Here is a 27,503-nt window from a genome sequence, read left to right on the forward strand (position 1 = left end):
TAGGATTTAGATGAACAGACTAACGAGCTGAGAACTTGGCCTCCCTGCCAAATTGTAATTGGAGTGTTGACCCAAACTAAACACCCATCCACACACAAAAGCCCTAACCTGAAGAGCAGTGACACGTACCAGAGAGGTAGCCGTGTTAGTCTGTATCTTCGAGAACAAGAAGTCTTGTGGCACCTTAAAGACTAACAGATATTTTGGAAACAAAACAAAAAGCAGTCAAATAGCACTTTAAAGACTAGCAAAATGGTTTATTAGGTGAGCTTTCATGGGACAGACCCACTTCTTCACACCATAGCCAGACCAGAACAGATATTTTGGAGCATAAGCTTTCATTGGCAAAAGACCCGCTTCGTCAGATGAAGAGTGGTGATGCTTTTCACTCAAGCTGGCTGGCTTGTCCGGGACACAGGCTAAAAATAAACCTTGTGTTTAATCAACTTGTCAGCTGCTAACATCCATTCTGCAGCATGGACACAGGCTATGGCCACTTGAGTGCTGCTAGATCCACCAGTCTCCTCCTCACAGTTCCTCCCATATGACCAGAGAGGACAGACAAATTCTCCCGTAACACCCTGAAAGTGGACGCACAGAGCATCTCCTCTTACTACAGGTCTAAAAATCGTGGGATATAGCCCCAAAAGCCTTAGCACTACACATGCATGAGCACAGGGCCAGTGAAGTCTTACTCACGAGCTATGCTGCAACATGGCCTCTCTGCAGAGAGCTCGCCAAATTTGAAAGTGCATAAATTCAACTCTGCAGAGAAGACACACACAGAGCTGCAATTTAGCCAGGACCGCAGGGTAACAATCCTACTCTTGTTAAAGGCACCACAGTGTTTTTAATGATAACAAGGGGCTAGGACCTCAGTTCTAACTCATCTGAAAGACAGTTTATCAAATCTGGTTGCATCAACTCTTTTTTTTTTTTTTTTTTTTTTTTAAAATATTATTGCCTTGTCTGATTGTTTATGAAAAATGGAAAAGACACTCAGGCACTGGTGGATCAAGCCATGGAAATATGGCTGTTTAAATTCATTTATTTATTTACAGAAATATATACATATTTCAGGGCTATCAGTTAAATGCTTAACAGTAATCAGCTCAAAAGTAATTAAGTCAATTAAAAATACAGTAGACTCCCCAGCTTACACAATTTCAGCTTGCACTATTCTTGGAATAATGCAACTCAAAATCAGCAAGCACTGCTGCATCCCTGCCATCCACAGCGCTCACCCTGCTACCTGGTTCCTGGGTCCCCGCAGCTTGTGGGGGAGCCAGGAAACTGACCAGCACTGCTGTGCAGACCATCTTCCTGGCTCCCACGAGCAGCGGGCAGCCGGAAGCCAGGTGCAGCAGCACCAGTCGGTTTCCCAGCTCCCTGCCACACTCAAACAGGACTGGGGGGACCCGAAGGCAGCAGAGCCCCTCCTCCGACCCAGTCCCAACTTACACAACATTTGACTTCTGCATGGTTGCCCAGGAACACAACCTACACAGGACTCAAGGGTCCACTGTACATAGTTATTCATTACAGTTTAAACGGCTGTGTTAAACAATGGAATACCAACTGAAATTTATTATAAATACCTTTATGTTCTACATTTTTAAATACACTGGTATTAGTTATCATGCAGAACACAGAGTGCACAGGACTTGCTTGGTATTATTTTTATTACAAACACTTGCAATTTAAAAAGGGTAACAAAAGACTATTTTTCAATACACGTCTCTATCATGAAAGTGCAACTCACAAATGCAGAATTTTTTACATAACTAAAAGCCAAAACCAAACAAACAATGTAAAACTTTAGAGCAGGATCAGCAACCTTTCTGAGACAGAGTGCCAAAATTTGACCTTTTGACCTCTATCTACAGTCGCAGTGCCAGTGACACTTTTTAAAGTCACTAATGGACCTTCTTACGACAGCTTCATCAGTACACAAATTAAGGTGCGGAGCTTTACTGCTCAGGTGGTGGTCGGTAGCGTTAGCTGGTCTTTTGTTAATCCACAGGCAACATGGCTCTGAGCAAGCTCCCAGCTGCATGGGGGAGAAGGGGCAGAGCTAAGCTCCCGCCTCACATGCCAATGAGAATTGGCTCATGCTGTTCTTGGTACTTATGCCATGGGTTGCTGACCTCTGTGCTAGACAGTATTGACCTCCTGTGGTCTGGAAAATCCTCTGCTTTGGTACTGGTCAGGTCCTGAGGGTGCTAGATGAGAGAGGTTCAACCTGTACCTGAATGCCATCCATTAGTGCATTCTACTGTGCTTTACTGCCTATTTCTTCATCTTAGTCTCTTTCTAATATAAAGAGAGTGTGGGTTTTTTAATGGCAAGTTCCGAATTAAAAAGTCCATCCCAACCAATTTATGTTCTGGCCCATTTTGTGTAACTGTTGTCTGGTTTAGTCTGTAAACTCTCTAGCTATGCAGCAAAAGATTTCTGCTCTAAAGTCCCATCTATGCTAACAGCACTGTGTAAACAATAGATAGCAAAGCAAAAAGAGAAGGAGAGGCTCTCCAAGTTTCTAGCAGACCTAATGGATAACCATGCGCCAGCCTTAAGTCCAACTTCCATTATTTATTGCATGGTAGATCCAGCGTCATAGCACACTTTTATCATGTTGTGTAACTTGAAGTATAAGAAAAAATTAGTTCTTTTCCAAAAGCTGGCCCAGTCTGTTTGGTTTTTACATAGTTTCGAGACAAGTCAGCACATAAAGTTGATTGTGTAGGCATTATAAATAAAGAGATCAGGCGAACTACTTTACTTCAACTACTTAAAACTATATATAAGATAAAAAAAGCTATACTTTATTGTACCCATAATCCTCCTCTCCAAAGCAACTAAACAAAAGATAGGCCTGAACAAAACCCCTGAAGATGAACACTCCCTTGCCTGGTGCCTGGCACATTGAATTCTTGATCTGAATTTAGAGGCTCAACTTAGCCAGCTCTAGAAGGGTGGGGTAAATGGTAAAGTAGGGCTGCTAGTGCGGGCCCAGTTGAAACTCTGGTTAGCCATAATACACATTAACCACAGTACACACCACTGGCTTTGGGATGTACCACAGGATACACAACTTCCTTTTGGAAACTCATGTTTTTCTGCATGTGAAGAGGTGTGAAATCCAGAAAAATGGGTGGATCTCATAGGAGATGGACACGGTTCTGATCCCTTTGTGGTGCTCAGGGTGAGCCAGAGTCAGATTCTAGCCATAAGGGCTCAACAGAGAATTCTTCTGGCAGAAGGAGGTGACCTCTTGGCTGGTGTAAGGTTTGCAGAGCCAGATCCTTTGCCAGCTGCCTCTCTCTCCCCAGCCCAGCTCTCGGGGATGGGAAGAGGGCCTGATAGTGTCAGCTCCGCAAAGCAGAACCCTTCAAGTGATAAAGGCTCATCTCATGGCCCATCTAATTTATACTGGGGTCAAAATAAAAATATAAACCAGCCCAAGACTCAGGAAGAGATAGCCAGCACTGCGACCCTGGTCATGTGCCATTCTGTCCCAGTTCTGAGATCTCAGCAGGGCTCTCAAAGTGGGCAGGATTAGGCTTGGCCAGAAGGTGTTCACTGGAGGGTCCCATCTTGGAGTGGTGGTAGCCAGTCATGAGGTGCACTTTTCCCTCAAAGCCTGTATTAAATTGTCACCAAAATTGTTTAACCAGGCACCGTGGTGCTTGTAGCCCAATCTTTCAGATGAAACCACTCATGCTATTAAGCTTGTGAAGACTGCTGGAAAAGTATAACTAGTGGGGTTCCGCAGGGGTCTGTTTTAGGACCGGTTCTGTTCAATATCTTCATTAACGATTTAGATATTGACATAGAAAGTACACTTATTAAAGTTTGCAGATGATACCAAGCTGGGAGGGGTTGCAACTTCTTTGGAGGATAGGGTCATAATTCAAAAGGATCTGGATAAACTGGAGAAATGGGCTGAGGTAAACAGGATGAAGTTTAATAAGGACAAATGCAAAGTGCTCCACTTAGGAAGGAGCAATCAGTGTCACACATACAGAATGGGAAAGGACTGCCAAGGAATGAGTACAGCAGAAAGGGATCATGGGGTTATAGTGGACCACAAGATAAATATGAGTCAACAGTGTGATGCTGTTGCAAAAAAAGCAAACATGATTCTAGGATGCATTAACAGGTGTGTTGTGAACAAAACATGAGAAGTCATTCTCCCGCTCTACTCTGCGCTGGTTAGGCCTCAGCTGGAGTATTGTGTCCAGTTCTGGGCACTGCAGTTCAGGAAGGATGTGGAGAAATTGGAGAGGGTCCAGAGGAGAGCAATGAGAATGATCAAAGGTCTAGAGAACATGACCTATGAAGAAAGGCTGAAAGAATTGGGCTTGTTTAGTTTGGAAAAGAGAAGATTGAGGGCGGACCTGTGTAGCCAGACATGAACCCCCCATGTGGCCTTTTCTTCTTCTCTCCCCCCCGCCCCCACACACACACACACACACACAGGGAGAGACACAGAGAGAAATAAGCAGGGGAGACAGGTAGCCTTTGATGTCCTGGGAACGCAGGTGTGCTGTCTCGCCCAGCCTCTCTACTATACACAAAAACCAGACAGTGAATGGGCTAGCTAATGGCCGCCCTTCTGGCTGATCTCGGTGATTGACACGCCTGATCACTTCCCCAGGAAGAACGGGGAACCCCCGCCCATCACCTCCACAGGTGCCCAATTGTCCACAATTCACAGGTGCAAATTGAGCCTTGCACCTTCCCTGGGAAACCTGGGGTTCAAAAAAAAAACATTCCTCCCGATTGGCCACTTGAGACCAGGAAGAAGCCTCCGTGACAAAAGGGATATAAAGGGGTTTGGCAGCCCACCCCCCTTTGAGTTTCAATCACCTACACCTGCTGGCCAGGTCTGGAATTAACTCCCGAGACTGGGGACGCCTGGTTCGTATCTACTTCTTCCCAAGGGATTGAGAGAAAGATTCTGGGTCACACCATATCTAGGAGGCAGGGGTAAGAATTACACCTGTATTACACTTCTTTCCTATAGGAATTGAGGGAAAGACTCTGGTTCCACCAGGTCTAAGAGGCAGGGGTGAAAATCACACCTGCAACGTGCCTTTCTTGTGTACACATTAATTGTATTAGTGTAAGCTAGCTAGTTTGTCTAAAACTTTTCCTAAGTTAAATTGTGTTGTTTCCCCTTTAGAAACCACAAGTACTAACTTGTACTTTAATCATTTGTCTTAGTTAAATTGTTTCTATCTTTGTATAAATAAAAAGTAACTGTTAAAGCCTCTCTAAGTGAAATTTTCCTCTTGCTGCTGTACCCGAACTAAACACAAACCAAAGAACCCAGCCTGCTCTGGCTGCTTAGCGTGGCTGCTGGTGCAGGTTTGGCATCACCCCCTTTTGCCCCACTGGACCCTTAGCTGGCACCTGGGCATCGGCTCACAACATGATAGCAGTTTTCAGGTATCTAAAAGGGTGTCATAAGGCAGAGGGAGGGAACTTGTTCTTCCTTGCCTCTGAGGATAGAACAAGAGGCAATGGACTGAAATTGGAGCAGGGGAGGTTCAGGTTGGACATTAGGAAAAAGTTCCTAACTGTCAGGGTGATCAAACACTGGAAAAAATTGCCAAGGGAGGTGGTAGAATCTCCATTACTGGAGCTATTTAAGAAGAGGTTAGATAGATGGCTTTCAGGGATGGTCTAGAAAGTGCTTGGTCGGTCCTGCCATGAGGGCAGGGGGCTGGACTCGATGGCCTCTCGAGGTCCCTTCCAGTCCTACTGTTCTATGATTCTATGACTACCATGTTAGCCCTTTACAAAGCCATAACTCAAATATGGATTACTTACCAAAGCTACCACATCATGCTGCTATTGTCACCCATGTCAGGTCTTCCTTTAGACTACAGTCCTGCAAGTTTATTAAATCTGGGTGGATCCCCACTGGAGTCAACTTGCAGTTTTGGGACCTTTGACTGTAAGTGGTTCAGGCAGGGCTGTTAACTCTCTTTTGTCAATACAGCACCAGGTACATTTATACTGCCACAGGCATAACACGAAAATTTCTTTGGTGGGAGGAAGAGCTCCCAGCTCCATGGCTCCAGTCATCAGATCTGTAAAGTGCAGCATTTACAGAGAACACACCCTGAGGTAGGACGAAATAATTCCACATCCCCACTTCTCTTAACGTATGTCGAGTTACTGCATGCTGCTGAAGTCCATGTATCCATCTTGTGCGAGCCAAGAGCCCAAGATAATAAATGTGTCTGGTGATTTATAAGGCCAGATGAGAGGATGGGCTTGAGAAGGCAGAGAAAAATACACCAGTTTTACTTGTTGTTATGCCTTTCCAAGGAGACCATCCCCCAAACCACATATCATGGGCTTGGTGCCTGTAGCATTCATTCTCCACATTTCATGTGTTCCAGATTGGGACCTGTGTTAACTTGTGTTGCTGCTCAATTAATTTTTGACCCCTCGCCCCCACACCTTAAGCTGGGAATGAGCAAACTTTCTACATTGCTCCCCACCTTTTTGTCCCTACAATTAGCTGCCCCCTTCCTGACCCCCCCCTACCACCACCTGTCTAATAAAATCCATACCAATGGAAAAACCAGCGGGGGTGGGGGGAACCTTTCGGCATGTGCCAGTCTGCATGAAGCAGCAACATAAACTGCAATGGTCCAACTAGAGAGAGAATACTCACTATGCAGATGGAGGCAACGCATGTCAAAAGAGCCACCTTCCCAAGCCCTTCCAGGCAGCTCTTAAAACAAAAAAAATTCACTCTGTTTAAGAAGACCTCACAACTCCAGCAGTCCCAGGTAGTTCATGTTGCTGTTTCAAGAGCCTGACTCAGCTTAGGAGGAAAAAATACAAGACAGCTCCTGCCCCTCTTCTTTTCCAGCCCTCGTAGGCAGCCTTTTAAAAGAAACAAAAGAACTAAACAAAGATCAAGATAACTGCAATTGAAAACAAAAAGCAAAAACAAACAAACAAAGCCTGGACTCTCTCAGAAAGCTGAAACCAGGGGCTGTGCCAGTAAAAGGTAACCCCCCACTCAGCTGCCTCTGCAAAATGTGACCGCGGGGGGGGGGGGGCGGGGCGCAGAAATGACGACAGAGGCTGTGGGTGGAGGAAGGGAGATGGGCAGCTGAGCCAAAAGACTGCAGGGAGGGAACTGAGCGTCCCCACGAGGGGGTGGAGGGAGAACGGAAATGAAGCCAGCCCTCTGTTGGCAGGGAGGTAGGCAGCGCAGCACATCTGTGCACAGAAGTTATGGGGAGGCAGTGGAGAGCCCCGGGGGGAGCCAGTCATGCTGCGCCCCACCTTGTGAAATTTCATGTCCACCTCAGTTTGCACACCCCTGCCTTAAGCAAAAGCTGGGGGAATGATGTATAATCAGCGCCTGAAGTAAGTATGTAAAATTAAATAAATGTAACAGTTAGTTAGATGTAGGATGCGCATAGGGCACAAAAGTGTGTCCTGGGTATAATTTGGCCCCAGACTGAAACTTAGCAAGCATGTTCTTAGTTGAATCAGGGTTTGGCTTTTGGTAAAAGTTGTTTCAGTTGTTTTAAGTAGACTATTAGTGACTTTAAAAAGTACTGCTGGCACTTAGACCGCACGTAGAGGTCAAAGGTCAAATTTCAGCACTCCGCCTTGGAAAGGTTGCTGACCCCTGGTTTAGCACTTTACTAAACACCTCTACTGCTTACTGGGCTCTTAGACATTTGGGGTAAATTACAGCTAAACAACAGCACAGAACACTGAGAGCCAGGACTGGTGGCTGGAAACAAACTTTATAGGACCACAGGAAACTTGGCCACACCCATGATAAGTGGTCGTCCAGCTAACTAAAACCTTGCTGGATTGCGGAAGTTGCCGTATGAGATAGTGACAGACTAGAGAGGTTCAACCTGTGCTATACTGTGCTGATCGCCACAAGAACCTGCAAGAATGTGTGTAAGAGTAGGGATAAATGGCAAAGAAGAAGGGATTTGTGAAGGAATGCAGAGAAGGCCAGAGTCTGTTCCAGGCGTGGGGAATGGCAGAAAGAAGAAAAAGCGCTAGAATGTGAATGGGAGGGGTGAGGGGTTCAATACAGAAAGTGGAGTTGGCAGAGTGGTAGGCAGGCGTGTCACCGTGCAGCACATTTGGCCTTCATGTAAAATGAAAGAGAAAGCCAGGGAAGGGCGTCTGTGGGAGCTGGTAACAATCACCGTGATAAACCAGGAATATGGGAGAGCATTTTAGCTGAAACACACTGAATGGAGTGGAAAGGGGAAGAAGCAGACAGGGGAGAGAGGACCGGTTTACCCCAATGCAGGCACAAGATAATAAGGGCTTAAAGAAGAGCTTTGATAGAAGAGAAGGAAAGGTGAGGAACTGGATTTCAAACTGCATTCTGTAATTCACTAATCTCATTGTTACATGAAACCAAGTAATGTTTTTCTCCCACAAAAGTCTAGTAAGCACCAGGCTTCCAGTTATTTCTTAACGTTATAGATTTTACCAACACACACAAGCTATGGTTTACAGCTGTGTATCATCGTATACACACTTCAAGAACACACTCATTTATTTAATTCATAGATTTAAAAGACATACAAATACTGCCTGTACGCAAGCTCAAGGTGCCCTGACAACCAGACTTACAAATCAATTAAAATATCACCAAGCAGCCCAATAGAACAAAAGCCAGAAAACCAGCTAGCAAAGAGAGCAACAAACTCTATCGCACTCTATCGAATGCCTCAAGCTCCCGGTTTATGTCAGAATCCCCCATAATTTTTCACGGCACACTGCAAAAAGCCACTTAATAAATGTGGGCTATTTCAAACCATATGTATTAAATGATCACATCATTGGCTCTGTCACCACAAATGTGTATGAACTTCTAAAACAAAGAAGATGGCAGATGAACTACAGGTCCCATCAAAATCAATGACAAAACTTCAACTGGCTTTAACCAGGCCAGGATTTCAGCCTTCCTTTAGTTCCTGAACAGCTTACAAGTGCTAGGTTATGATACCCTGACTCAGGTTAAGTAGTACATATCAACAACCTAGGATTTCAGTGGAGTAAGTTTAGAACAAGGTACTCTTCAGTGTGACTACAGTAAGAGGTTCCAACATAGATTCATAGACCTGTAGTATTGAAACGGACCTCGCAAGGTTGTTGAGTCCAGTCCCCTGCCCTCACACAACATCAACAAGAAAAAACAAACAAACAAAACAAAAAGGAGAGTATCTGGACACTCCAAATAGAGAAGTTACTCACCATAGTAACGATGGTTCTTCGAGATGTGTCCCTGTGGGTGCTCCACGATAGGTGTTGGGCTCGCCCCGGCACCGCAGATCGGATCTTTCCAGCAGTTTCTGCCGAACTGTGCATGTGCCGGCGCGCGCCGCTCCCTTGCGCACTCCCAGCCACGTGCGCGATCCGGTCCCCGCCAGTTCCTTGACCAACCACCTCGGATGCTCCTGAAAAACACCAAACAGAGATCCGAAGCAGGGAGGATAGGCGGGTGGTGGAGCACCCACGGGGACACATCTCGAAGAACCATCGTTACTACGGTGAGTAACTTCTCTTTCTTCCTCGAGTGTCCCCGTGGGTGCTCCACGATAGGTGACTACCCAGCAGTAACCCAAGAAAGGAGGTGGGTAGTCAGTTTACGTGCAGCTTGCCCCCGAAAGGACTGTCGTCGAGAGGCGGGTATCCTCTTGGTATACCCGCTGTAGGGCATAATGTTTGGCGAAGGTGTCATAGGATGACCAGGTCGCCGCTCTACAGATGTCTTTTAACGCGATGCCCTTGAAAAAGGCTGTTGATGCTGCCACCGCCCTGGTGGAGTGAGCCCTAGGCGGGGCCAGTAAAAGGAGTTTTTCGAAGTTCATAGCACATCTTTATGCAGGACACAATGTGCTTCAAGATTCTCTGTGAAGAAAGACCCTCTCCTTTTGACCTGGGAACGAGAGAGACTAGGATTCTGTCCGTTTTCCGGAAGGACTTAGTCCTGTCTATGTAGAAGGCCAACGACCTCCTCATGTCCAGGAGGTGCAGGCGTGCCTCCTTGCTGGAGCTATGAGGCTTCAGGTAAAACGAGGGTAAAACTATAGGTTCGTTAAGATGGAACTCTGAAGAAACTTTCGGAACGAAGGCTGGGTGCAGCCGTAAGGTTACCGCCTCCTTTGAGAATACTGTGCAGGGCAGTGTTGCCATAACTGCTGCGAGCTCACTCACCCTGCAAGCTGACATGATTGCAAGAAGGAAGGTCGTCTTTATCGTAAGGAGACGGAGGGAAACTGTGGCTAACGGTTGTCTCGTTAGCGCGCTGAGCACCAGGTCAAAGCTCCACGATGGTAGAAGCGGTTTCTGAGGGGGGTACAGGTTTACCAGCCCCTTCAAGAACCTGGTAGCAATAGGATGGGCAAACACCGTGGGCCCTTCCTCTTCATGCCGAAAAGCCAATATAGCGGCGAGATGGACCTTCAACGAGGAGAGGGAGAGCCCGCCTCTCTTGAGGTCCAGTAAGTATTCTAGCATTACAGGTATAGGCACCTCAAGGGCAGCTAACTGCTTGGTGGAACACCATGCAGTGAATCGAGTCCATTTCTGCTTGTAGGTCTTCCTGGTGGAGACCCTTCAGCTACTTTCCAGGACTTGTTGTACTCCCTCCGTACATGTACTTTCTAGGGAGCTGAGCCATGGGGGGTGGATGCACTATGGACCCCTGGGCCTGCGCGAGCAGGTCCGGCACTACCGGAAGGGGAAGCGGTGGACGATCCGACATGCGCAGAAGCATGGGGAACCATTGCTGTCGATCCCATGTTGGGACCACTAGGATCATGCGGGCTCTCTCCCTCCTGGCTTTCTGCAAGACCTTGTGGATGAGCACTGTGGGGAGAAACGCGTAAAGCAGGGGGCCCTTCCACAAAATCGCGAATGCGTCCCCCAGGGACCCCCGCCCCAATCCTGCCCTGGAGCAGTACTGGGGGCACTTCTTGTTGTACTGAGTGGCAAACAGGTCTATCTGGGGAAACCCCCATGTATGAAAGATCGGTCGTAGCAGATCGGAGCGGATCTGCCATTCGTGCGTGAGTGCAAAGCGCCTGCTCAGCTGGTCTGCCTTCACGTTGCGAGCGCCTGGTAAGTACGAGGCTTTCAACGTTATATTGTTGGCGATGCACCAGTTCCACAGCCGGACTGCTTCCGCACATAAGGCACGGGATCGAGCTCCGCCTTGTTGATTTATATAAAACATGGTGGAGGTATTGTCTCCATTGATCCTGACTACCTTGCCTTGTATGTGGTCTCGAAAGTGTTTGCAGGCGTTGAACACTGCTCTGAGCTCCAGTATATTTATATGCAGTGACTGTTCTGTAGGGGACCACAGTCCTTGCGTCACCTTTTCGCCAATGTGTGCTCCCCACTCTATGTGGGAGGCGCCGGTGGCGAGAAAAAGAGATTTGTGGTTGGTGAAAGGGTACCCCTGTTAGCATGTTCTTGGGGTTTACCCACCATTGCAGGGATCTGCACACCTCTATTGTGGGCGACACCACCCTGCAGACGGTGTGGGATGCCAGCTTGTAGACGCTCGCCAGCCAATGTTGCAGGTTGTGCATAGGCAATCTGGCGTTCTGTACCACGAACGTTGCTGCTGCCATGTGGCCTAGCAGCTGCAAGCACGTTAAAACTGGCACGGTGGGGCTGTATGTAATGACTTGTACTCGGGAACCGATGGCGCAAAAGCGAGCATCGGGGAGATAAACCCTTGCTGTGATAGAATTTGTGTGTGCCCTATGAACTCTATGTCCTGTGTGGGGTCGATCTTTGACTTCGCAAGGTTGATGACCAGGCCCAGCAAAGAAAACGTGTTTGCTGTTACGCATATCATGCGTAGTACCTCTGCCTTCGAGGCCCCTTTCAGTAGGCAGTCGTCCAGATATGGGAATATAAATACCCCCTGTCTGTGCAGGTAGGCTGACACCACTGCCAGGGTCTTGGTAAAGACTCTGGGGGCCGAGGAGAGGCCGAACGGCAGAACCTTGTATTGGAAATATTCTTTGCCGACCATAAACCAGAGAAAACGTCTGTGAGCCGGGCGGATTGTTATATGAAAATACGCATCTTGTAAGTCGAGGGCTGCAAACCAATCTCCATCGTCCAGTGCCGTGAGTATAGAGGCGACTGTGATCATCAGAAAGCGTTGTTTGCGCAAGTACCAGTTGAGGCCTCAAAGATCTAAGATGGGCCTCCAGCCTCCTGTTTTCTTCTCTGTGAGGAAGTATCGTGAATAAAACCCTTTCCCCTGGAGTCGCTCCAGCACTCTTTCCACTGCCCCTATAAGCATAAGGTGGTCCACCTCGTGCTTGAGTTTCGCCTCGTGGGAGGCATCCCTGAGATGAGGCCTGGGCGGAGGTCTTGGCGGTGGGAGCGATCGAAAGGGGATCACGTACCCCGTGGCTATGATCTCCAGTACCCATTTGTCTGTGGTAATCTTTTGCCATTGTGAGTGGAACAGTCGGAGGCGATGATGGAACATTAATTGTGGATGACATTGCGCAATGGTAGTAATAGTGCAGCCCTCGACCTGTCCGTCAAACTTGTTGCCTTTGGGCCTGCCCCGAGGATGCACAGCCCTGTTGGGAACGTCGCCTAGGAGTTCTATACTGTTGTTGCTGTTGATGCCGCCCTTGGTCGTAGCCCCGTTGGTACTGAGCACGCTGAGGTTGGTACGGGTATCGCCTTTGTTGAGGGTAATACTTTTTCTTTCTGTATGGAGGGGTATAAATACCCAGGGTTCTGAGTGTAGCTCTTGAGTCTTTACTGGAATGAAGGTCCGAATCAGTTAACTCTGCAAACAACTTCTGCGTGTCGAAAGGGAGATCGACAATTTTTGCCTGCAGATCCCTCGGGATACCCGATGTCTGGAGCCAGGATTCCCTGCGCATGACCACTGCCGTAGCCGTTGAGCGTGCCGCCGTGTCCGCTGCGTCCAGGGCGATCTGGACTCCTGTCCTCGAAGCTGCATAGCCCTCTTGCACGATGGCCTTCAGCACCGGCTTCTTATCTTCTGGAAGTGAATCCATGAGAGAAGTAAGCCTGGAGTAATTGTCGAAATTGTGGTTCGCTAGATGTGCTGCATAATTTGCCACTCTCAGCAGCAGGGTGGAGGAGAAGTATACCTTTCTGCCGAATAGCTCTAGCTTCTTGGCATCTCTGTCTGTTCCCCCCGCTTTGTACTGGGAAGTCTTCGATCTCTGCTGAGACAATTCTACCACCAGAGAATTTGGTTGTGGGTGACTAAACAGGAACTCCATGCCCTTTGCCGGGACAAAGTATTTCTTATCTGCTCTCTTGTTTATAGGTGGAGCGGAAGCCGGGGTCTGTCATATGGTGGTAGCAGACTCCATGATTGCTTCGTCGAGTGGGATAGCGATTTTGGACGAGGCCGGAGGCCTCAGGTTTTTGAGGAGCTTGTGGTGCTTCTCCTGCACCTCTGCTGTTTGGATGCCTTGCGTGAAAGCCACCCTTTTAAACAGCTCCTGAAACTGTTTGAGGTCGTCCGGGGGGGCAACATCCCCAGGGGCCGTAGCCTCATCGGGGGAGGACAAGGAGGAACCACTAGTGTAGACCTCCCTTGAACTCTCAGGGTCCTGCTGTCGGTGGTACACCCTCTCACTGGAGGCTTGCAAGGGAAAATCTCGGGGCTCCAAAATCAACTCCCCCTGAGACAACTGTGTTTCCATCCCCGTCCATGAGTGCCTGCGGGGGTACTAGATGGTCGAGGGGGACCTGCCCCTGGGTGTATGCCTGTGGTGTCTATGCCCAGCGTGATAAGGACGACTGTGGCAGCACGGGCATGGTTCCTGGGATGGAGACCTGGACCACTCTCGAGGTGCATACCCCCTATGTCTGGGGGGAGCAAGATCGTCTGGATGACTGAGACAATGGTGAAACTGGTTTGTGATAGTACTCCAGAGGGTCAAATCCCAGAAAGGGCGAGGGTGGCCCGAGCCATGGTGATGCTGGTTGGAGGAACGGAGAAGGATGCTCTGGGTAGGCTGGGGGAGACCCATGTCTCCTGGTTGGTGTTCGCAGCATAAGGGGAGGACTTGTTGAGAGCAGCCCTGCAGCCCTGTCTAGAGAAGGGCTGCGGTGCCGGGTTTTCCCTGCTGCCTTCCCCCTCCCCTGCGGGGCTGGCTCCGCCCCTTGCCGTGCCGGGGATCTCGGCCCCGCTGTCGGCGGCACACTTATCTGCGGTGCCGCGCGGGTGGTCTCCTCCGGTGCCTGTTGGCCCTGCACCGTTGGCGCCACGGGGGTCTGTGCCGCTTGCGGCGGTGCTGCTGGTTCCGGCGCTTGCCTGGCCGCCGCTCTGAATGCTGCGCGGGCCGGCTGCTTAGTAATCAGAGGCTCAGCCTCTGCCACGTGCGCTGCTGCGCTGCCGCTTGTTTGTGACTGCGGATGGGGGCTGTGTGCTATGCCCGTCCCGCTCGCTGTGGCCGCTGGCAGGGATCGGGCTGGAGAGAGCTTCCTCCGTTTCTGCACCGAGGGGTGAGGGACACCGCCTTCCTTTTATGGAGCCCTGTGGGTCCCTCCAGTTGAGGCCTCTCCGGCACGTCTGGCTGGAGGGCCTTACCAAACAGCAGCATTTTCAGCCACATTTCTCTATCCTTTCTGGCTCTGGCCATGAGCTTTGCACAAAAGGAGCATTTCTGGGTGACGTGTGATTCCCCCAGGCACCTAATACATTGACTGTGCCCATCAGAGGCCGGCATAGCTTCGCAGCACAACTCACACTTCTTGAATCCTGAAGAGGACATTGCGGTGAGTCTTTGAGCTGTTAATAGGGTACTTAGCACCTTCTCTGTGCCTGTTCCCCTCTCACGGACCCCAGCCTGCCGCGGCAGGAGGCCTACTGGCCTTCACGTCCCCGGGTTGCCTCCGCTCCTCCTTCTCGTTTACTAAGACTTTCTACTTATATTTTTTTTTTTTTTTTGCAATAAAGAAACAAACAAACAATCTAACTAAGAACTCTAAAAACTCCGAAAACTCTAAATACACTGACTCTGGCCGCAGCCTGAGCGGATTCCGTCTGCAGCCGATGGCGGTTAAGAAGGAACTGGCGGAGACCGGATCGCACACGTGGCCGGGAGCGCACAAGGGAGCGGCGCACGTCGGCACATGCGCGGTCCGGCAGAAACTGCTGGAAAGATCTGATCTGCAGCGCCGGGGCGAGCCCGACACCTATGGTGGAGCACCCACGGGGACACTCGAGGAAGAACTGTATCTTTCCAGTTTTTCAGCTGAAGAACAAATCCTGCAGCCATTATACAGGCAACAGCCCCACATTTGCCTTAAGAGCAGGTTCTACGCCAGCTGTATTAATAAGGTATAAGGTGCAATCACTGTAGAAATTAATCTCCATCTAACAGCTGGGAACTAAAACACAGATCCTACAATCTGGTGGTCACTGAATGATAACATGGAACATTCTGGGAGAATAGGGTCACTGCAAAATTTTAGTTTCAGTATATATAGTGACCACCTGATATTTTACCACTACCAGCCATGTTTCTCCCAAGAGGTGGCTACACAGAAGCATTTCCTCTACGGAAAGATCGAGGTATTGAGAATCTCATAATGAAAAGCATTCTTATAAATCAAAACTATTGTCATTCTGTCTTCTCCATATTATTCCACGGATTAAGTCTGCTGGAAGCAAAAGATTTGCAAGCTCTTATGGCCCCTAATTTTGTTTTCAAATACGTGGCTGCAGCACCGCAGACAGGTGCACCAATGACTATACCAACTGGGTTGAATGTATCATCCACAGAAAATGTTATGTGCCTATTTTAATATATTAAGCTATGTAATGAAGTTGATGAGGGAAGAACAGTGAAAGTTATGAATGCCCTTTCAGAGGCATAAGTAATAGCCCTCACAATTTGCATTACGCAAACCTAACAATAAGATAGTCCCCACTAGGTATTCTGTTATGTCTGTGCAGTCCCAGCAAGGTGAATGGAGTAACACTGGTACAAAAAAGGATACAAATAGGGCACAAATGTGTATGTTTTGTTGAGACTATGTAGTCTGGTCCTGTATTTCATTGAGAGCAAGATGACCTTTTAGAGCAATGCAAAACAGCTGGACAAAATTCTAAATACAGCCTTCTAACTGAAGCAATCACGGTTAGAGATTTATTTTGGGCATGTTTGATAAATGGCCCATTGCAGTCTCTTGCTTGATACACTTCTGCAAAGATATCCTCACACATTAGTGAAAATAGATGAGTGCCACTGTGAGGTTTCAAGCTAGGAATTACTTACTTTAATCTCACTCATTGCCACTTTGAGAGAATAACTCAAATTTGACATGATACACAAGTGACACAGCAGTACAGCTCACCTGCTGGGAATAATTCATACAGAAATAATTGAGTCTGTTTGCTACAAAATTAAGTGGCACCCAGTTATGTGCACCGCAAGGCAAAATGGAGGGTGTTAAGGTCATTGATAATCCCCATTTAGTCTAATAGGAGTAGTTCATTGACCAAAAATTTAGATCCATTAGTCCATCATTTGCAAGGATGGTTTTGGTGTGGGTTTTTGGTTTGGATTTTTTTTTTTTGGGCAGTACAGAACTGAAGAAAGAAAAGTTGTTACAATAATTGAACGTTTCATTGTACAAACTTGCAATGATTGCTTAACTAATTCAAATAATTTCAGGTATGTCCTGAAGGAATGTAAGGCATCATTGTGAGGTACCATACCCTTCACAGGTATTGCACAAGTACTTTTACTTCCCAATGGAGCCAGTTCTGTTTTTCGTTCTTGCTGTTATAGCCACCTGGAGCTCGTTGATTTATTTGTAAAATTCCTGCGAAGAGGGGGAATGGAAGGAGAAGGTTTAAATCCCAAGGAGACTTGCAGACTGCCCTGAAGATCCACATCTATATAACATGGAGGTGAAAGGAGTCTAGCCTCCTACCTGTGTCCAGAATAAAACATCTAGCTGCCAGTCCCAAGGAGAATGGTGTGAAATATACCTTGTCTAGATGGAGAGGGGCAGGTCTCTGTGGTCATGCAGGACAATTGCCAGACACAATAGTGTGGGTCGGATGGGTGGTGCTCTGGAGTCCCACAGAGGTCCTGTTATAGCCATGCTGCCCATGCTAGTGTGGAAATCCAGTGATGACCATCACTTTCGACACTTCAGAACTGCAATGCAAACTAGAAAAGAGGGAAGAGAAGTCCATTCCAAAGCTGCCAAGTTACATTACAGGATTATGAAGAATCAAGTCAGTAGGGGAAGTTTTCATGACTTCCAACACAAATAAGATACCGCCTAGAAACAACAGCTCTCCAATGAATGACATGGGTGCCGCTGACTGGGTAAGTTAGAAATCTTATCTAGAATAGCAACAAGTTCACAGACCGCAGCATGCTGGGTAAGAAGATTCCCTCTTAAGGTGTTTCCACTTTTTCCATACACTACAGCCTAGTAGCAGATCATCATCTGATCTGAGTGACTCTGCCCTTATCCCTCTTTTCCGACAGCTGACCTGTAGCTATTTTGACAGGCTACACAGCAGTAGGACCTTCAGTTAGCAATTTGACCATATTGTCTGAAGTCACCCCAGGAGAATGCTGGCACCATTTCAATCACATAGATACCTTTGCCTGACCTTTGGGATAAAAAGGTCTCTTTCTACCTTAAATTTATGGCCAACTACCATGATAGACAGTTATAAAACTTTTCCCCAAGTACATGTCCTTACTCTGTGCCACGTGGATAAGACTATGCAAAAGTTAGAGATCCAAAACTGATTCTAAAAATATAGTGAAACACATACACAAGCACACGCCGGGCTGGCAAGAGATTTCTTCTTGTCACCTCTGTGGACCAAGCCACTAAAGCAAGCAGAAGTTTACACTGCACCACTCTTAGAACAACATCATTTACTTTTTCCTCTCTGTGTTGCATGAACAAGCCAAGTCAGCCATGCAACTGCCAAAGGAACGCTGAACAAGAAACCATTACTGCAGAGAAATCTGCACTGTTAAGGTTAAACTCACTTTCTAGCACACTTTTTAAGTGACAGAAACAACCTTGAAGGAGGTGGGTATATCATTCGCTTCCACTGGGGCAGCCAAGGTAAGAAAGAGTCAATAGGGAGAAATGGAACGATCAGTTTTAAGATGCCCTAGAAAGTGGCCGAGTCTTGGTCTATACACAGAGTTATACCAGCACAGCTATATTGGTCAGGGATGTGAAAAAACCACCTACCCTGACCAACACAGTTACGCCAACGCAGTCCTCAGGGCTCCTGTCAGCACAGCAAACATCACTGAGGAAGCTGGTATTCCTACACCCGGCAAAAAATCCCTTCCATCAGTAGAAGCTGAGTTTACATTACGGGCCTATGCTGGGCGAGTCCCCATAGTGCAGGCATACCCTTATATAGCCTTGGTATGCTAACATGTTTTACATCTGGAAGTGTACATGTTAGTGTAAACAGGAGACAGATGTTTTTATCACTATAAAGAGCAGACCAAGATGAGAATTTTAAAAGCATCAACACTACATAGTCTCCCCCACTAGTAAAACTACTCCATGCTTACACCAGAAGCTGCTTTCAGTTAGGAGCTAAACATTTATGTATGTGGTTGCCAACAGGGTGTAGACCAAAAGAGAATAATGGTTGCCAGGATGCTGGGACAGCGTGGGATGCCGAGAGCAACTGAACCAAACTGTAAACCCAGTGTATGACAGAAACCACTTCAAGAGGGGGTGCCACAGCATCACTAGAAATGCTAGTTTCAGTACCTCTAACTGTTGCCAGAAGGATGTAGGTTAGAAATGTGTGTCCTTCTGCACTTGAGTGACTGCCTCTAAATTCCCTCTATCTGCATCCCACAGCATGCATCAGCAAGAAGGCAAGAAAAAGGCCCATTGGATGACTGAAGCATACCTACTCAATTAGGTGTCCTTATTTACAGCACTCTCCTCTACACAAGCTTAGCTGTTAAATATTTCTGAACTTTGCCTGATGTTTCTTTAAACAAATAAAGTGTTATGACAGGCTAAAACCAACCTCACATGGGTGACAGACAAACACAGCAGGGTTTGGAAAGCCAACTGACCAGCTTTCCAGGGCCCTGTCAAAATGAAAACCAAAACAGCCTTTCCACCGAGATTCACAATAAGAACACACAGAGTTTCCTTTGTCCCACCTGCAAGACAGAATTCAACGTAAGGATGGTTTTGTGCAGCCAGACTAAGTCCAGCAAAACTAAGTTTAGCATGTCCTCCTGCCTGCAAAGAGTAATTTAACGCCTAGTGCTGACTAAAACAGGCTCTTCAGTGCACCCACCTCTGAGTCATATCATGCCCTAATTTATATTCTGTACAACTAAAGCTACAAATAGTGAAAATTGCCATGGTATCCCCACTGCCCAATTCTGTTCTACTAGGTATTTGTACCCTGCACTGGCTACAATGGACAGGTTCCCTGAAAATTCCTGGTTAGGGTTGGTGCATTTGCTAAAACAATTTTGCTCCAGAGAGCGTCTCTGGTAGATAGGCTGATAATCTGGAACTTAAAAGATGTGGACTCAAAAAATCCCAGGGCACCAGAGGCATCTTTGAATATCCATGTTGAGGAAATCAGATTAGTTAAAGCTCATCAAGTCCCACCCATCAGTGCCAGAATCCCTTGGGAAAAACATCTTGGAAGTTTAATAATGAACAGGCACCTTTCCACTGAAAGTTGAATACCAGCCTACAGAATTCTACAGCAGAACTAGGTTCTCTACTAAACTATAGGTTCTTAATTTGTCCCAAAAGACCTGTCAATTCCACTTCCCCAGTTTCAGAAGTCTCCTGCCTCCAGTGAACCTATGTTTTCTTTTTCTTACTTTTACTGCATTTTATTTACAAACTCCCCTTGATCTAGGTCATTCTAAACAACTGATCTGTGCTAATGCTTACACAGTTCAAATACCTGCAGAAGTGTGACCCCAGGGCATGGCTTACCGAAAATATACTATGTATTTGAGAGAGGTGGTCTGTGAAGCAGTCTGTCAGGCTATCTGGCCATTTGTTCAAGAACTCCTCCTAAACGTAAGAGCTAAGAACACAAAACATGGCATTCAGCTTCCTCGTATTATAATGTGACGCTGGGTGAGGGTTTGGCTGTGTCAGGACAAGGGGATGTCCTTGAATGTAATTGTTTCTCACAAAATGGAAATGTGGGGGTCTGCTCACAGAGACAGTTGTCTCCTCTAGATTTCATATAGTTTGTTTCTGTGAATTTCTGTTCTCCAGTTTTTGGGGGGGGGGGGGGGGTGGGAAATGACATGACATGCACCCCACCCTGGCTGTGCTGGCTGCAGTGGCCAGGGACAGGTGCTTCTCACCTGGCCCCAAGCTGCTTGGCAAGAGAGATCTGAGGTAGTCCTCTCTCCCGGGGCCGCCTGCAAACTAAACCCCTCATGCCTAGCCCCACCCCAGAGCAATGATTTATATGAAGAAAAACAAAATTTGAGTTAAGGACCCAGGAGACAGACCTGAGCTGTACATCCCTCATCCGAGCACTTCCAAACTTTAGGGAAGTTCAGCTCCAGGCTGCATGGATGGGTCTGATCCTTTCAAATGGACTGAACCAAAAATCCAACTTTTTCTGATCACCTCCAAACTTTAAGAAAATTCAACCGACGAGCCACATGACAGCTTTTCAAGAAACCGGCCATTTCCTTACAATTGGAGTATTTTAGGACAGACCAAACCAAAAACATTTGGAGGAAGCAGAGGTCCAGTGGGTAAGTCACAGGACTGACAGTCAAGAGACTTGGCTTTATTTCCTGCTCTGTCGCTGAGATCCTGTGCAAGACCTTCACCTCTCTTTGCAGCTGTTTCCCCTCTCATCCACTGTCTGCCTTGTCTATTTAGGGAGTAGGCTTTTCGGAGTATGGGCTGTGTGTTTGTACGGTGCCCAAAAGGTGGCCCTTCGGTTCTACTGTAATACAAAGTAGAAGAAACAAAGAGCCAAAACATCCCAAGAGTGTGAGGAGTGGGGAAACATGTTTACTACCCACAGACTTCAACCGTACCAGCCTACACCAGGGATGGGATTTGGCTCTGAGGACGAACCGGGAGGAATTGTTCCAGTTTTCTTGATTCATGCCACAGACTGGGTTCCTTTGGCAGAGAAGAACAGCGTACAGTTGAATTGAGTCAGCATTATCTCTGAATGTAAGTACAAGGTGATGTGCTCTTGTCCTGCATATGCTAGTCCAAAAGCAAGACACCTGGATAGCCACGTGCCCTGCTTCCCCGCATCCCAGCACCCTATCCATCCCCACAGCCAAGTGCCCTACCCCTCCCTCTCACCACCGGTGACTCACAAGAGCCGCTGCCCAGCCCCGGACAGCCATGCCGCTGGAGCTGGCCAGGCCCAAGCTGTGCAGCCCCCCGAGAGCCACGTGGCACAGTGCCAAGTCCCTGAGCCGCCACCACGTGGCACCTGAGGAGCCACCGCCTGATCCATTGCGCCAGTCCCAAGTCACATTTGCCAAAATATGCTTCCTTGTTTGCCACACGTGGAGAACTGAGAGCGTACTGGAGACCACAGCTCTAGTCAGGCAACATCCATGGTCCAGCTTTATTTTAAATAGCCAGATGTCCACTTATCATGGGTGTGGCCATGTTTCCCAGGTCCCATAAAGGCTGTTTGCAGTCATCAGCCCTGGCTCTCAGGTGTTCTGTGCTGTTGTTTAGCTCTAATTTATCCCTGAATATCTTCTAAGAGCCCAGTAAGCAGTGGAAGTGTTGGTAATGCTGCTAAACAATACTGACCTCCCATGGTTTGGCATCAGTCAGGTCCTGAGGGTGCCAGACTGGAGAGATTCAACCCGTACTCTGACTGGGCTCACTCAGTAATATAATTTAGTTCAACAACAGTTGAATCATGTAACAGGTATAGAATTAAAATTCAGATCACTTTGCACGTTGCAGAGAAACAGATGGACAGCTATGTGCAAAGCTGTCACAGACTTAGCAGAGTGCCACCCTTTCTGCTAGCACCAAAACAACACCCTGTTAATTTGGTAAACGCATATGTGTTTTTAATAGTATCCTTCTGTCATTCATACAAGGCACTATAGAGGTAGAGTCTTCAAAATAAGAAGGTTTTTATTAAAGGAATAAAAAGAATATTGCTGTTTGCAGGTCTCCAGCTCAAATCATATTTAGTAATTTAAATTCCCCTGTCACAGTCATTACAATCTTTGATAAGCTCTTGTAATGAGAACTTGGATTCTATTCTTATGTTTGAAATGGAAGTTCTAAATTTTCCAGTGGTGGTTACCTAAAAATTGACTAGTCAATAACATAGCTTTGACCATTCATTAAATAAGTATGAAGTTAGCCAAAATAAACTCCCCTAGTGCCCATCATCCATTTTATGACCCCAGCTTTTCCATCCCTCTGTTATTTTAATCAATTCTCTCATGAAAAACAGTCAAATAAAGCTGCTCTCTGAAACCAGTCTCATATGGTGCCATAAAAGCCTTTGAACATAACTACTCATCATAAATCAGCATGTTTTTAAAACGAAGTCCTATTCTTAGATTCCTGTTCATTCCTATGACAAAGGATTTAATACATTGCAGTAGGTGATTCACAGGTATGAGCCTCACACTCTCCAGTAAGATATATAAGCAAACAATGAAGGAGAAAAGCATACATCTGCACAGATCAGCATACAACTTCCCATCAGATGTTTCAGTCAGTCAGTGGAACTGCTCCCTTAAGGACACTCACGTAAGAGCTTAAGGATCATGCCCCCAGGGTACAGGAGGTCAATGTTTATGTACCCATTTAGGTAATCTGTTGTTGCAAAGACAGTTAGTTAAAAAAAAAACCACACACACACCCCACAGCTCTGGCAAATCAGGAATGCCTTAACTGGCTAGGCCATCACTGTTCTGTGATCTGAACAGAGGAGGTTCTCTCTTTCAAACAAGCTGTGAAACTGATTTCCTCTCAGGTCTTGGACAAGTCACTCAAAATTCCTGCCTAACTCTCCTCCTGTGATGAATGGGGATGATATTTATCTAGATCCCAAGAGTGGTTGTAGGGATTAACATGTGGTTTGAAAACAACAAGAAGTCCTGTGGCACCTTATAGACTAACAATTTGGAGCATAACTTTCATGGGCAAAGATGCTTCTCAGATGCATGGGGTGGGGGGTTCAGAGAGGGAATCTCAGCCAAGGGGAGGGCCAGAGTTGAGAAGGTCTGTTCAGTCACGGGGGATGTGGCCCATTATCGGCAGTTAAATGTTGAGTTGTGAACATCAAAAGAAGAGAAATCAAGTCAGTTCAGTCAGAGAGGACGTGGCCCATTGTCAGTAGCTAATGTGGAGGTATGAACATCAAGAGCAAAGAAACTGCTTTTATAATGGGCCAACCACTCCCAGGCTCTGTTCATTTGTAAATTTGACTCCATCAACCAAGGATTGAACTGCACCTCTGAAGTCTCTCTATGGAGTTTATTTTTGAAATTTTTTGTTGTAGGATGGCTACTTTTAAAGCTGTTACTGAGCGTCCAGGGAGATTGAAGTGTTCTCCTACAGGTTTTTGTACGTTACCGCTCCTGAGGTCAGATTTGTGTCCATTTATTCTTTAACTTAGAGACGGTTCAGTTTGGCCAAGGTAAGTTGCAGTGGGGCATTGATGGCACATGATGGCGTATATTATAATCAGAGGATGTGCAGGTTAAAGAGCCCCTGATGGTGTGGTTAGGTCCTGGGATGATACTGCTGGTGTAGATACGTGAGCAGAGTTGGCAGTGAGGTTTGTTGCAGGGATTGGTTCCAGGTTTACAGTTACTGTGTTGCAGTCTGTAGTTGCTGGCGAGAATTTAAGGTTGGCAGGCTGGCTGTAGGCGAGGACAGGCCTGCCTCCCAAGATCTGTGAGAGTGAAGGGTCATTGTCCAGGATGGGCTGCACATCACTGATGATGCGCTGGAGAGGCTTTAGCTGGGGAGTTGAGTTGTGGTGAGGAGAAAGACCCTGATACCCAATTACTGCCTGATTCCCAGGACTTAACGTGGTATGAAGACATGAAAGTGCTACAGAACCATTACTACTACTACTAGAATGTTTGTTATAACACTTCATAATATTAAAACATAATGGTCTGTCCACCATTTATGCAGTCAGCTCAGGGATTCCCAACCTATGGGTTGGAACCCAAACAAAGGTCATGATTAGATTTGTTAAGGGTCACAAGCAGCTTGAAGCTGCATGGGGCTCTTAAAGGAGCCATTTGCAGCTCCTTAACACTGCCAGATCCAGCAGCTCTATCAATAGAGAAGCAATTACACATTACAAAGACAGCTTCTACACCTCTGATATTTGTAGCCATCTCAGGCAAGCCACTTAATAGACTCTAGCAGGAAGTAATTTTTGCCCCACTGCGCTCTTCCCCCCTTTTGCTCCCCCTTCTGTTCTTCATCGCTGATTTGTCAGTTTTCACTTTTTGTATCTCTCTCCAGTCCCCAAGTGTGACTCCCTGCAGCCCCTCCAGCCTCTGAGCATGGGGTTTAAGCTGGGGGAATGGAGGAGGAGCAGTTTGGGTCTGAGGGTCTTTCCCCCCACCACAACTCAGATTAACTATAATAATAAAATAATAATTAACTATACTAAAATGTAATGTTATTTTAACAACATGTTTTCCCTTTTGCTATTAAATAACTACTATGAACAGATAAACATGAGGAGGCACAATTTTATATTCTTGCCTCAGGTGCAAATTAGCTAATTACAGCCCTGCTTCCCCCCACCACCACCCCTTTTGAATTGTCTTGGGTAACCAAGTCTTCCTGAATTGTCAAAACACGTCCTCGCCTGGAAAAGGTTGGGAACTGCTGAGTTAGCTCAAAAAAGTTCTGACTAGGTAGGCACCTCAACCCACATTCAGGCTCTTAATAAGCTGCTTTCCCAGTTAGAAGCTGTGGCTGCTTTTTTATGTGGATTTTATTTTTTACATTTGGCTCGGACACAGAAAATAAAACTACAATGGATCTACACAGAATTATTTTCACTACCTGATTCCCAGGACTTAACATGCTCTGTAATTGTGTTTGGGGTTCACAACAAACGAGGAAGTATTTAAAAAGTCACATGTGTGCTGCAACTGAAAACCACAAACATTTGTACCCATGGCTCAGGCTTCAAATTAAAAAGGGACTATAACAAACCATAAGAACATTTAAACCCCTATTCTATGTTCCCCCTCCATTCCGCAATGCAGTAGACTGAAAACTATAAGAACGTCCTGAAAATGTTGCTCATAGCTGACCAAGTGAAGGGAATGTTCCACTTTCTGCAGAGATAACATATCTGTACATTTGAGGGGACTTTTCCTAGTCCCATATTCCAAGACCAAGAGGGACAATAACAAAATCAACTAGTCTAACATAAGTCATAGAAATTCACTCAATATAATTCCTAGAGGAGGTCTCTCAGGCTAAGTCTATACAGAAGCATTATTTTGAAATATACTATTCCAGAATAGCTTATTTCAAAGTAATGTGGCTACGCACAAAATGCATTTCAAAACAGCACTCAGCTATGTTGCAATGGAGAATCTACACACAATAGAGCTATTTTGAAATAGACCCATTGGATGCACTATGACTTATTTTGAAATGGGTTCTGTTCCCTGTCTACACAGCCCCTATTTCGAATAGATATTTCAACATAGGTGCTATTCCTTGGGGAATTAGGTTTACTTATTTCCAACTAAGCCAACCACTATTCTGAAACTATTTCAAAATAGCGTTTGCATTGTTCAGATGCAAGGATAGTTATTTCAAAATAACTTTGCTGTGTAGACCTACCCTCAGAAAACATGCTGGTCTGATTAAAATTGTCACTGATGGAGAATCCACCATAGTAACTTACTCCAGTGGTCAATTACTCTCTGTGTTACACTTTTTACCTTTAATTTCAGTCTGAATTCATTTACCTTCAATTCCTAGCCTTTGGATGATGTCAAACCTTTCCCTGAAAAATTAGAGAGACAATCAAAGATTTGTTCTCCATATAGGAGCTTACAGGTTATAATCAGGTTGCCCCTTAACCTTCTCTTGAGTAAGTTAAATTGACATACTCCTTAAGTGAATCAGCATAAGGCAGATTTTCAAAGCCTTTAATTGTACTTCAAGCTCTTCTCTGAATCGTCTCCATTTTATCAACATCTTTCTTGAATTGTGGACACCAGAACAGGACAGACTACTGCCAGCAGTCACACCTGTAACCAGTGCAGAGGTACAATAACCTCTCCACCCCACTCGATATTCCATCATGCGTACATCCAAAAACTGCATTCACTCTATGAGCACTAGCTTCGCACTCAAAGCCCACATTCAGCTGATTATTCAGCACTACCCACAACTTCCATCATTCCTTCACAGGATAGTCCCCCATCACATAAGCCTGGCTTACATTCTTGGTTCCTAAAGTACACACTTACATTCACTAGACTAAAATGCTCTAATGGAAGAGGTAGAGTGTGTCAAGAACAGAGGAGAGGGGCAGCTGCTATGCAGCATGTCTTTTGCCTAGAAAGGACCATTTCTGACCAAGCTGAGGGAATACTAAAGCAGCTTTAACTACCTCCACACTCCGGGTACATCTACACTAGGGTAGAAAGTCGATCCCAGATACGCAATTCTAGCCATACTATTAGCATAGCTAGAATCAAATGTATCAGAATCGATCTTCTTACCCTGTGCAAATCCAGGCTCACACCGACGTTCCACCAGGGTTGATGGCCGAGCCCAGAAAGATAAGATTTTGCCATGTCTTCACACACATTGCAAACTCGAATTCCAAAAGATCAACCATGGTGTGGTCAATTGGCTATAATGTATAGCTAGATCCTCAGAGGAAACACTCGGCTTTAACAGGAGCCTAACACACAGAGCACTGCTGCTGCAGAAGTACGCTGTCCACCATGAGAGAAAGGTGAAGGAGCAGAACATTTTGGTGAGGAACCATGGAGTTGAAGTTACGATTTCTCACAGTTCTATAACTCTTTGAGGGCTTGCCCTCTACCCCCCACCCCCACCTTCATCAAAACTCCCAAACCTTGCCCAAATTTTCAGGTAATATTTCCTTCCCTCAAATTGCTTCCATGCAAAAGGGAGCAAAAGAGGTGTATGGCAGCTATCATTGCAATTTATTTTATTTAAAATACTTCCAGGTACCACAATCAGCTTCATCACATGGTTGGTTTAATTAGAACTTCTGACAGAAAACAGACAAAAATTCATTGCAAAAAAATACAGCTTTTATCTACCATATTTTTTTCCAGTCCACAACAAAGACATAAAGGAATAAAAAGCTCTGAAAGCTACAACCTGGGAACCCTGTATGTTCACAGGAAGGACACAATACACATCACAGGTGACTGTAAATCCAGTTTGACAACCAA

General features: G+C 46.3%; 1 protein-coding gene across 17 annotated transcripts in view; it reads right to left on the minus strand.

Moving 5' to 3' along the window:
* The window catches only part of PPFIBP1 (PPFIA binding protein 1), a 195,727-nt gene that overhangs the window by 160,594 nt on the left and 7,630 nt on the right, over positions 1-27,503 (minus strand). The window contains exon 2 of one of the 17 annotated variants that reach the window (XM_075004068.1): positions 17,045-17,228. The exons of the other annotated variants lie outside the window; for them this stretch is intronic. The gene's annotated coding sequence lies outside the window, so the exon portion shown is untranslated. The remainder of the gene's footprint in view (positions 1-17,044; positions 17,229-27,503) is intronic. 17 annotated transcript variants of the gene reach the window in all.

This window comes from Carettochelys insculpta, chromosome 1 (genome assembly GCF_033958435.1).
Source record: "Carettochelys insculpta isolate YL-2023 chromosome 1, ASM3395843v1, whole genome shotgun sequence".
Lineage (NCBI taxonomy): Eukaryota > Metazoa > Chordata > Testudines > Carettochelyidae > Carettochelys > Carettochelys insculpta.